We start from the raw sequence: 13170 nt of genomic DNA, 5'->3' as shown, positions 1-13170 counted from the left end.
AGGTAGAAGCCCCCAGTACAACATAATTATATCTTGGGTTTAGACTTCTTTTTGGAGGAAAAATAATGACCTTTGTTCCTGAAACTGATGTCTTCCATCTTTCATTAAAGTGCTGGGAATATACTTAACCTGAAGGAAAAAAACCTGCAGAATTATTGTAGGAAGTCCCTTGCAAACAGAGAGCACAGTTCTCTGATGCTGGCATTTTTTGTATTCAGAAATCAGAATTTGAGGCTGACTTTGTATTTATAGGGGAGAAAGTTTGTACTTCAAACAAGTTAGTCATATAATGGTCAGATGAGACGCTTCAGTGCTCAGGATATCTCAAAATTTCCACCGTAGCTGTTTTATAGACCACATGTACAGTCAGGTCAGGATTCAAGGGCCACAGAAAATTAATTCAAGATACTGAAAATTCAAGAACTAACTAAAAAAGGATGAACAATTAAACAGATCTGAACTTTTCAAAGAAATGAAGGCATTAAATCAATTTTGATAACATTCTTCAGTGATTTTAAAAATGTGTAGCTAGTGTTTTTAAAAAATTAATCCCACTTTTCAGAACAAAGGCATTGCCATTTTGGATCCTGGGTGAAACCACGGACGTAATTCACATCTCAGTTCAGGGAAGGCACCTCCATTGCAGAAAGCATCTCTTAGTACTTACATGTACTTTCATAAAACAGAGGATGTTCTTTACTGGATACTGTCCCAAATCATATCCCTGCTTCATAAATAGTGTATAAATTTGGTATGTTTTAAATTCAATTTGGCTGAAGATGTCTGACATTAATACTGATTAATGTTCAAAATTCAACTCTGTATTGGGATTTTATTATTATCTTCAAAAAGTCTCATGCTCTCATTTGGGTTCTACAAGGTGTTTTCTGTGATTCAAGAAGTCCCAACAATGGATCAGAGGAATGCCTTGTGATGCACAGCAAAATCTCATAATAAAAGCTTTGTTTTCTGCCCATACCAGCTTACATCCTATTCAAAAAATACTATCTGGTTAACCAAATTGATGAGAAAATTTAATGAGTTCTTGCTCATTGATTGCTCTTGCTCAGATCAGCAGTGAGATAATATGAAATTTTGACAGAAAGAGCTCAACTGGACTATGCCTAGAAATGGTCTCTCCAAAATTTGGCAACATTTGGGTCAGTATCATTTGAAGATGATTTTTAGACAGCACTGCACCAGGGGTAGCTGCCCAAATACGCAAATCACATGATTTCCCAAAGAAGCAAGAAAGAAAAAAAAAAAAAAAACCAAACAAAAAAACAGGTAAAAGGGTTCATTTTTTTTTCAAAGTAAGGTTATGCAATCCCAGACTAATTAGTTTTCCTGCTACAATCTTGAGTTCATCAGTTGAAACAAAGAGAGATGAATAAGATGAACTGCCTTTCAGAGCCAGAAAGATGCTGCAGCTAGGGAAAATGGCAAATGAGATCTTATATGTGCTGTCATGTGAAGTATTTTAACTGGCACTAAGAAAGTATCTGTGCCCTTGAGCAAGGCACCAGCAAGACCTCATCTGAAATACAGCACACCCATAGTGGCCATCCATGTGCAAGATTGATGTGTTCTGGCTGGAACTGCTTCAGAAAACTGTTATGGGGGTAGTGGGGAGAAAGAAAAGCCTATCTCAGAGAAGATAAATTTAAATATTTTGCTTGTCGTCCTATCAAAGCACAGCCTGAAAGGATATGTAAGTGCTATTTACTATGGAATAAATATCAGACACTGATAAGAACTATTTAAAGAAAGGACAGCATTAGGCCAAGGATAAATTTAGACTGCAAATAGGAAAAATTCAAACCATAAAATCAAAGAGCTTCTGGAACAACTTTTCATGGGAAATAAGATCAGAAAAATACTGATAAATTTTAAGATGCAGTTGTTAAGTTTATGCAAGTTTGGCAGACTTGTCTATTCCATTAAATTCCTCTCTTCCTAAAATTTAAGAGCTTACTACAATAATAGCTTAATTAACCCTTTAACCATTAAGATCCAGAGGTTACATCCAGTATCAGCCACAAGTAAAGTCCTTGGCAATGTGAAGATTTTTATTGTCTATTTGTTTACTTCAAATTGGAACCTTTTTTTGTATTAATCTCCCAAATCTGAAGCAACCTGGTTAATCCCAAGAATTAAGGTTAGAATCTAAATGAAGAATTAAAATTAATTGAGAAGAAAGATACTTAGTTTCAAAGCAAAATGTCATTTTTTCCACACTTAGAATCTGCATTCCACATCAGAAATGTTCCCTTTACAGCAAACACACCAAAATGTGCTCTCCCTCTGTTAGCAGTACATAAGAATGAATTCTTCTGCATAGACCTTGAAAGGTCCTGGAGCCTGAGAACTGGAGCTGTATCTCTTTTTCTCTTTGTTCTCTCCATTTCTCTTTCCTTCCTTACTTTTCTGGGCACTCTTAGATGTGAGACATGAATGGCTGCATGGACCCCATGTGGGGTGGCAGGAGGATGGTAGTGTCAGGCTGCTGGGGATGCTCATGGTCCTCTCCCCTCGCACCCTGGCTCTGCAAGAGCCAAGAGGACAGCTCCAGGAGCTGAAGCTCCTCACCTCTTCCAGCTCTAATTTTCTTATTCTGTATAATCCATCACTGGTCCCAAGAAATGCATGGCCAGCTGTTTGAATAACTTGTCTCACTTCAAAAGCTATTCATGAGCTATTTTTTTAATAAAGACCTTTAAAATGTTCAATAGTCACAATGCTTTTCTTTTATTATTAATCTGTCTGCAGGAGCCAACTTCTGTACATTTCTGCATGTGCATTAATTCTCTCACAAACTAGAAGGAGAGCTCTACTGAAATCTTGGCCTGAAATTTAAATCCTGATTGGTAGTGTGAACCTCTGTAAGCAGGAAGACCATGTTTGCATCACACTGTCTTTACAGTAAACTCTCCTAAGAGAGGGCAGAGGACAGCCCAAGCAAAAACAATACTAAAAGGCAGTGAACAGGTTAAAGAGAAGAACAAAAATAGCACTAGGTGATTCTTTATTAAATCTCTACCAGTCTTGAGGAAAAGACAGAGAAGCTGAATGCTGAAGAAAGATATCTGGCAGGAGGTTCAAAAAGCATTAATTATTGACTTCATGTTCCCTGGCAGAGGTCAAGCATGGACCACTCACCATCTCTTCACTCTGCACAATCAGATTTCACTTAACTGGGGCAAATCACAGCCCTGCTCTGTTTTTGGGGCTATTTGCCATTGCCAAGGCACAATTTCTCCCTGGTACCATCTACAGAAGTGACACGAACAGTCCTTTGGCCACCAAGGCCATTGGTGACCCCCTGGAGGCCCCTTTAGTTTCGATAGTCTTTCTCAGAGTTCCAGCCATAGGTGCCTGGTGAGCCAAATTCAGGTGAGGAGCTCAGCCCTGTCACTACGGCCCAAAGGCTTCCTGGACCCTGTAACACCTCAGCTGTCTTGGACCTCCCCATCTGGGGCTCTGACACTCCTTACTGGAGCTGGCTGGTTACCAGCCAACATGTTGCCCCAGGGGACTGCAACATCACCAAGGCCTAGCAGCTCTGCCCACCTACTATTTTACCATTCACTTGAAATTTCACTCCAGTGCCTTTGCTTCTCTCAGGGCACAATGAAGCCCCTGTTTAAGGGAAGACACTCTGAAGATATCCAATGTGCAATGCAATGTGAAAAAATGGCTGCAAACTGCACAGAGGCAGGGTCTGACTGTTCACAGGGACCTTCAAAACTATGGGAAGATGTGAAATGAATGAGGGAAACTGGAAGACCCTAAGTATTTTAGGCCTTTATTTTCTTTAAGAGTGGGGCCGAGTGCTTGGCAGGTTTCACAGAGTTCTCACACAGCTATATTTAGGACTGGAGAGAAGCCAACTCTCCATTGTTCAAGTTCACATTTCATCTGACTTGATGGAAATTCACACTTTATGAACAAGGTTGTTCTATCAACTGAACCTTGTCATGGGACTTTGGCAAAAAAGGCCATAAAGCAAAGGAGAGTTTAGAAACAAAAAAGTACTTGCAAAGAAGAAACATTTTATCAAGCAAATTCAAGTTTCTTTTTAAGAGTCTTGGATTTGAAATTTTCTACTTTTATGGACAAATGATAAATCTCAATTTGCTGTGTTCCTACTGCTGCTTCTCACTGGGGAATACAGGAAGCAAGGATGCTCATCAATAAAAAATAAAATCTAAAAAATAAAATAACTGTATTCAAGTGGTTTTTAAGTCTCTGGAAAGGATTTGTAGGAACTGTTAACAAAGGGACTTTATCACAAAGCAGATGGTTCAGCCTTCAAGCACACACATGGCTCAGAATAGTTTTGTCTGGTTTTACATTGGTTTATGCAGCACCTGAAGCAGGTAAGGGGAGAGCAGGCAGTGGTCAGGAGAGCAAGATGTATTTTATTCCAAGCAGACATAATGATGGCTCCTTGTACATGCAACTTCCTCTGTGTCCTGAACCACCAGCTGCAATTAAGCAACAAGGAGGGAAGATGGGATTTCTCAGGCACTTTTCCCCCCTCCCAAGCATCTTAGGCAAAGGATCTAAGAAATGAGGCCCATGTGTAACATGAAACCTCAGAAATTTCCAATATTTGGATTTGGGTTCATTTCAAACGATTATTCTCATACTGGTTCACTAATTTATTATTGTTTTGCACATTTATTCCAAGCTGCATGAGGCCTTTTATAGAAGTATTGGATATGTTCTCCCAAGCCCCTATTAACACTAATGGGTATTATGCAGGTGCTTTAGAACTGCCTTCACCTTACAGGGTTTTTGTTACCTTAACTATTGGAAAGTACATTGCTCTGTACACTGGGTGCCAATTGTGTTTGCAAGAGGTAGGAAATTACCAAGTACAGAATTAGCCCCCATCTGAGCCGCATGTATGAGTTATTTGGAAAATATTTGTTTAGTTGCCTTGGAAATAAATAGCTCAAACTTCAGAATGGATTTTGAAGAGAATTCGATAACATGCTCCTAGATGTCTCCTGTGGAAGCCTAGTAAGAGCAAAATGTTTTTCCCATGATCCACTGTCTGATATGATTTGAAGTGAATGTGTAAAACTTCCCAGCACATCATTTTGTGGAGAATATTTTAACTAAAGCTCATTAGATTTTTAAATATATTTTCTTGCTCTAATTTTCCTGTAGCAAGCTGAACTATGAGTCAGTCCAAATGAGATTTAAAATAGGTCTCAATTTTCTATGCATGTAACTGCTCTTAATTGCACAGAACAAGTTTAGACTGGCTCTGTCCAATTAAGACAAAAGGAGAAAAGGATAATTAAAAATAAATCATAACAATCAAAAGTTGCATTTGCAATTTTGCTTTAGATGCTCCCTCCTCCCACATTTTTGAAGTAATGCTTAAAAGAAATGGCACAATATCTTAAAGATGCATTGTCCTAGATCTGGCAAAGCAAAAGTACCCATCTTTTTCAGGCTAAAGGTACTTATTTCCCTGTTCAGATCAAACTTAATTGTGTATAGAATTTAAATAGTTCTTAATTATAACTTTGTTCTCAAATTCTTTTTCTATGACCTTGCATTTGCTTTTGTTATTTAAATATGTTTTACAGAGACTGCATTCAGGAATAACTCACAGATACCTGCCTGGTATTTTTAAGTTTGAGGAAGGGGGGAAGCAGCAATTTCTGAAATAGTTACAGTTTGCTGTCAAAAGGCAATGTTTTCCATTATTTTTTCTTCAGGAGAGTTATTCCTGTGATCTCACCGCTGCGATAAGAAATATTTTTGAATAATGTGTATTTATATGTGTGAACACTGTGTCCAAACCACTCATGAACAAATCAAAAGCTATTGACCAATGTGCAAGGTAGTGAGCTGATTTTAAAACAGCAATTTACAATTCAGAACCATTCTGTCCAAGTGAGATTTGTTGCAAAATATTCATCAGGTTGAAGTACTATAGCAGAGACTTAGGAATGAATTTTACAGAGGGAAACCACTTGTTCTTCATTATCAATATGTCATTGGTATTGCGAGAGACAGAATAAATCAATTTGATTTCTTTCTGACTACAATATTTGGTATACTTGAGAGACATGAAGGCAGGTGGCATCAAATACATGGAGTTAAGAACTTCCATTTTGTTTTCCTGGGGAGGGCTCCTTCTTGCTTGAGAATAATCACCAGGAAATCACGTATCTGTTTTAACTTCATTGGCTTCTCTGTCTGAATAGAGAGGCCTCATTCTGGAGCCAGTATCTAAAATATGTGATAAAGTGATAATAACTGTTAAATCAATAGATCACTGAGGTTAGATAAATCCCACTTTTTGACTTCATAAAAGAGAAAATGTTTCAAGTGTGATTTCTGCAAACAAATGCCAGGATGTATGTAATTAGTCAACTTATCTTTTATGCTTCCTTCCAAACCCTGCTAAAACTTCAGAGGCAGGGAAGATACATCAGAGAATGTAGTCCTGATATTTAATCATGTGTAGGTTAGAAAGGGATCTATAAGTTCTCTATTTACAGCACCTGTTTTCTTATACCTTTAATTTTAGCTCCAAAATTTTGCTATTTATCTCATCCCACTTCCTATAGCTATACTAATGCAATAAATATTTGGGAAGAAAACAAAATTGATTTTGAAGAGTAATATTTGCAGTACAGAAGTGAGCATCTTGTATCAGTCCTGAAAAAAAAAAAATATGAGAAAAGATGTTAAGATGTGCTTACTTCATTGAGAAAGTACAACTTACATGAGGTCTGTATTTTTGTCTATTTATTTCTGTGGGATGCATTTTCTCCTATTTTGCTTATTGTTTTCCTCTCTTCTTGCTGTTCTCAGAGAAATGCACAGCTCTATCCCTCCCCTGGGCAGCACTGCTGAAGATAACAGCATCACCTCTGTGACAGTCCCAAGCTCTGTTGGCCCAAGCTTGCTCCTGAGCTCAGGTCTACCATGTGGTGGGGTGTTACACTATGATACCAGCTGAGCCATCGAGCCAGAATAAACAGAATGCATTTTAACATAAAGGGATATAGTACAAGAAATATATTCTCAAGTCTTGGAACTGTAACCATGTGTTACCATATTGTCTTCCTTCTGCTCCTTCTGTTTCTTATTTTCACACATTGCTCCATTCTTTTGCAAATCTTTCCTCACAGAATGTTAAGAAACTGAGATCTACCTTAACTAAAAGCTGTTCTGCTTTACATCATATTCATGTTGTTGGACTGGCTGCTACCTTTCATCTTTCACTTTTCTCATGGCTCTCGACATTTTAAATCTATCTCAGCTTAGCTTCATTTACTATTCCTTGTACATTCTTTTTGCCTGCTGTGACAGTTTGCTAATTATTTCTTTGTGCTTGACCATATATTCTGACTTAGACTGGCATTGCAATTGATAGAGCTATCATATATCTCTGCAATTTTGAGACAGAAAAAGATCACGCTAGATTCCATTTCCTTGCCAATATATTACTTCCTTGACTTTGTTTCTTACAGTGTTTTCCACACTTCATTTTAGACAGGTTCAGTGAGTGGTTCTCAAAGTATGGTCCACAAATAACTGTTTGACAACAATGCCACAGTATGTGGTCAATGAGCCATGTTGCCTTTAGAAGTGTTTTCAGTTAATATTCTGATGATATACGTGCACAGAGGTACTTGGGAAATTCAGAGATGACCAGTCTGGAGCACAGAACTTTGCTGAACTGCCAGCTTAAGCAATATAAGCCCATAGTTTCCTGCTGACTGATTTCAGCCTAGCATATTCTGCTGATGGAGTATATACTGATGGGGGTGGGATTTTAAAATTAGAACAGAGAACACCTCCTCTGCCACTACAAATCTGTACCCTGGAAGTTGGTTTTGCATCTGGGAGACATAAGGAGAGATTCCTGGTGGTGTGATCACATCAGCTCATTCAAAAGTCACTATATACCTGATTCTTTGTGTTGAAGTCTGACCCATGTTCCCAGAGAAACAAACATATTACACAGGCATGTACTTCTGTAAAATCCTACAATAGTCAAATAATTACCTTGTCTGTCCAAAGACATTATAATGTTTTTGCTAAGGAGCTGTCGTTCCATCTCATCTCCTTTTCATTCTTTAAGGCAGCACAGTAGGAATGAAGCTCCAGGTGATGGGAGGGGGTAGCTGCCACCTGGCTGTTCCCCAGTCATCCCCACAAGGACATGCAGCTCTGCAGGCAGGCTCAGCTGTGGGACAGAGTGCAGCCCCAGGCCAGAACAGACCATCAGGGTACCTCACTGGCTCTGCAGTCTCCAAACCCTTCCAAAGCAAGGAAGAAATACACAATTCCATGGAACAGTGAAACATAGATATGCCTTTTGTCAAACTGGGAATGAAAAATAGCTGAAGAATAAGAGCCCAGAAACTTATTTTTTCTGATCAGAAATCTCCCAAGAGCATCTTTGCTGGCTTAATTTATCTAAGAGAAAGCTAAAATGGCTTTTACTTACCTTCTCCCCACCTCCCCTTTTTTCATAAAAGAAAAGTCTGATTACAAAAAGAAAAAAAAAAAAAAATCAGCATCAGGCAACTTGGACTATGACTTCATCTGGAAAAACTTGTCAGTATTCCTAAAAACTTATGTAATTTCAGTGAGTGTTCAGGAAGGGTATAAGGGGAGGCTGCATTCAGTTTCAATGTAATTCATACTTCAAAAAAATTGTTCACTAAATGCTCTTTACAAAATCACTGTGAAATAAAAAAAAATAGAGGGGGGAATTCTAAATATTTTTTTCTTTCTCTTCATATCTCTCGTTGATATTATTTTTTTCCCATGATCATAAATTATATGCTGTATTTCTAAGCTGTTTTCGTTCTTGTCCTGACTTATGTTAATCAATGTTTTTGTTACCACACATCTTGAATATTGCATTTCTCTGGTGGCTGGCTTATCATCATCTATAATTATTCCAACTTCCAATTAGGTCTGAACTCTTCTGTAGCATTATTTACTTGCTTCTAGCAATGAGACAACATGCTATATCCCTTTTTTTTTTTCTTTTTTTTAAAAGATTAGTGCTCAAAACAAATTTCATTTCAAATTCTCCTGTTGATAGTAGAGTCATTGTCCAGGTCATTGTACCTGAGGCTTTCTTGACCTTTTATTCCCCACTATATCTTTTATATTTATATCAATTATACAGTTATCTCTGTACCAAATTCAAAGTTATCAAATACTTAAAATAACCCCTGTGCATATAGTGAGTGCCCTATTTTACACAATATGCCCACAAACAATGTCACGTGTAGCCCATCAAATCATGGGTTCAGAAACCTTCCAAGAGATTTCTTTTGTGAATGTGTTTTTGAGTCATATTGCCTGAAATCCTGATTACCCAGGAGTATACTTGCACTTTCTAACATCCCAATACCAAATATGGAAGTAATGTAGAAAAATCTAACAGAATAGAAACTAGAGAGAGACACAAATGGTTGAAAATGATTAAACAAGCCCTGTCGGTGGCCTGCGGATGTTTATGATTAATGTAGATTTAATCATCAGCATGTAATAAAAATTCATCTCTTCTAATTGGCTTTTTTTATTGATGCTTCTGTTGCTGAGAAAAAAACCTCATGTATTTCTTTGTATTAAAGTTCAGAATTCTGCAAATACAGTACAGCTAGGATGTATGCAAGGTAACACATGCAATCACTATCTATTTTTAAATGCTGCTCTGGCAAAAACAGTCATCATTTTGTGGTCAAAAGATCTAAGGCAACGAAAGAACCTGCAACACCTTTTTTGTCTCTCTAATTATTTTGTACTGCATTGATTTTAAATGAATCTGAATACAGGCTACAAATCCCGGCTTTGGGGACTGTTGAGGAAATGAAAGCCTTCACTGATCTGAATGAGAACAAACGTGACAAAGGCATGAGGAAGGCTGATAAAAGACAACACTACTCAGAAAGAAGAAAGCCTTTTAAGAACTGTCACGTGATTATTTATTATTTCAACTGCAGTATCCTAAGCACTCCAGTCATGGTGCCATCTCACCAGGTATTGTAAAAGTAATTAACGGAGCAGAAAACCCTTACTGAGAATCCAAAAATAACATTATAGTTGCTGAATGCTTTATTCCTGTTTTCTGGGTTTGAGGGGTTTTTTTGTTTTGTTTTGTCTTGTTTTCACAGAAAAGCTTCAAAGATTTGAAGTTTCAGACTTACTGTCTTCTGTATAGGCTCTGTGCTCTTTTCTCTGCAAATGTCTCTGAGCTGCTTTTGTGACTCCATAAGACATTATGTGTTTCCTTCTACTCTAAAAGATCATTTGCAACAATAATAAAAGGTAAGAAAGGGACAATAAATGCATAACAACTCTAATCGGTAAACACTGTGCAACAATCAGTGCAGTATATCATTGATGTACAAATCAATGTGTACATCTCCTTTCAATTACCAATTGATTCTGTATGGCTTTTTCCTCTAACAGAGCTTATTTGTTAATAAAATGAAACATGACCAAGTGTTTGAAAATCTCTCTGTGGGTAGTGAAAAATAAAAGATCTCAGGACGGTTAGAAACAATGATGCAGGCTTGGAGGCCTCTCTTTTCCTGCTGCATAAGCTCGTTCTTAAGGACAGAAACAAGAGCAATTTGTTTGCAAGTTAAGATGTCTAAGAAAAGACAGGATTTGAAAGCAGCTATTCAGCATTACCAGGTTCCCCAGCATCTGGTGATTTTTGGCAGATGTACCTTTTTATAAGTGTTATTGGCGTTTTATTTGCCTCCTCGGTACCCAGCGCTAGCTGCCTGTGGGGGTGAGAGCACTCGCACGCTGGTGCCTCCAGCGAAGCCAGGGCCAGCGAGGCTCCCGTGCCCAGGCTGCTGAGCTGCCCCTGCCCGGGCTCCGGAGAGGGGAGAGAGCAGCGGGCAGCGGGGAGAGGGGAGCGGGGAGAGGGGAGCGGGGAGAGGGGAGCAGGCAGCGGGGAGCGGGGAGAGAGGAGCGGGGAGAGAGGAGCGGGGAACGGGGAGCGGGGAGCGGGCAGCGGGGAGCGGGGAGCGGGGTCGGGCGGTGGCGGCGCTCCCGGTGCCGCGCAGCCCCGCGGAGCAGCCAGGACGGATGGCTGGCGGTAATTGCTCTGGCAGAGACTGATGACTACAGTAACAACAGTCGCTCCGAGTTAAGGAGTAGCTTTGGCATATGGTATGCATTTGGGGAAGGGGGGGGTACGAAAGCTTTTTTAATTTTACAGATTGCTTTACGTTTCAGAATGCTGGCGTTTTCTTTTCCTTGGCTTTATTTAGAAAATATCAACAACAGGCATCTGAAGGGAAAAATTAACAAATATTGTTACAGTTAAATGAATTCAAAGCAACATATATCGCAGCTGTTAGGATACGCCATACAATCACAAATTACTCATCGTTGTTATTGCAGGAAATGCAACATTTCACCTCGTAAACTTTCAGCTACATTTTCCCTATTGGTAAAATACAGTTGGAGCCAAATTTCCAATTGAATCTGGAACAACTTTTAAATACTAAGGTCTGTGAGTTTGTACAGCCTAATTCAGGTGCTTTCTTTCCACTGAAAAAACTTACACTGTGTTTGCATTTTTACATGCCTGGTCCTTACTCACAAAAGCAGCTTCTGATACAGATGGTGGTAGATGGGCACCTGTTGGTACAGAAAACACAACCATCCAACTGCCTAAGGTATTTTTTTTTTTTTTGAGGTCCACCATGCCTAGATACACAGAATGAGATTTCACTCAAATGAAAGAAAGAAAGAAAGAAAGAAAGAAAGAAAGAAAGAAAGAAAGAAAGAAAGAAAGAAAGAAAGAAAGAAAGAAAGAAAGAAAGAAAGAAAAAGAAAGACAGACTTGATTAATAGCCATCATCTCCTTCAGAAACTATGTTGAGTATAGTGTTAGGAAAATTAATTCACAAACATCAGAGGTTTTAGTGAGTTATCAGTCTAACTGCACTGCTGTATATTTTAGGTCACTTTTGGTTAGCAAGAGAAACACCAACAGGCCTCTTTCTTTCTCTTTTTTTTAATACCTAGAGATTAACTGTTCTGTGCTGAGCACAGGTATGACCCTCTTCTATCTCTATTCAGATCAAAATATGCATAGACCTGAAACAGAAAGGTAAAGAGGCTTTTATTTTTGTGGTTTATATGGCACTGTATGAAATAATGTATCTTAAGGCAAATTTTTGCTCATCCCTTGTCATGTAATAGTAAATGAATATTCTGGAGGTCCTTTTACTGAGGCTCCCTTTGAAATGTAATATAAGTGAGATAACTCAGGAACACTTTCACCTTCCAATAAAAGGATATTTTCTAAACATAAAAATGTTCAAAAATCTAATTTCACATAAGACAAGATAAAATATAAAGGAATAAAAATAGAGGAACAGTGTCACAATCTGGGAGGAGGAAAATAAAATTAAGGAAATGTAGATCTGAAGGACACAGGGTTTTTTGTTTTCTTTGTGTTCTTCATGTGACTGTTTTACTCTTCTCAGCCTCTTTGGATAAAGTTTTAAACCATCGTTTTCCAAGCGCTCTGAAATTTATTCTTTGAGAAATGTAGCATGTTAAAAATTCATGTGGAGTTGCATGTTTTTGAGTCCATTTCCAGCCTGCCTTTTTTTCATTCTCAGACAGTATTGTGAAACAGTTAAAAGTAGAATTAAAGCAATTTCTATTGTAGATCATTAACTTTTATTAAATTAGACTTGAATTATTTATGATCTGAACTGTTTGATCTATACTATATTTGTCACGGATGAAAAAATCTGGATGGCTGAAAGGTTATCATTGTTTTTAAAAAATCAGAACTCTCTCCAAAACGTAACAAGCCCTCATGCTGTTTGAGTGTTAAGAATTCTGTGCTAAATACCGAGACAAGTCTGTGTTGTTTCTCAGATCTGGGTTCTGTGTTTGGATTGCTGAATTAGGTGCAAAATAATTGGCATGAGATAAAATTGAGTGTACATCTGAAGAGCCTCCTGCTCACATTTTATAAGATTAGTTAGTATATCTGAAAAAATACATGAAATTTGGGGGGTTTTCCATGTCTGGTAAACACTATTTCTTGGAAAAAAACCCAAACCTTCTTGTGATTCATAAAATCAGCTATGTAATTGTACACCTGTGATGGGTCAAGTGCAGGCCAGAATA

Source organism: Taeniopygia guttata, chromosome 2 (genome assembly GCF_048771995.1).
Source record: "Taeniopygia guttata chromosome 2, bTaeGut7.mat, whole genome shotgun sequence".
In the NCBI taxonomy this organism is placed as follows: Eukaryota; Metazoa; Chordata; class Aves; order Passeriformes; family Estrildidae; genus Taeniopygia; species Taeniopygia guttata.
Note: the sequence above shows the minus strand (reverse complement) of the source record.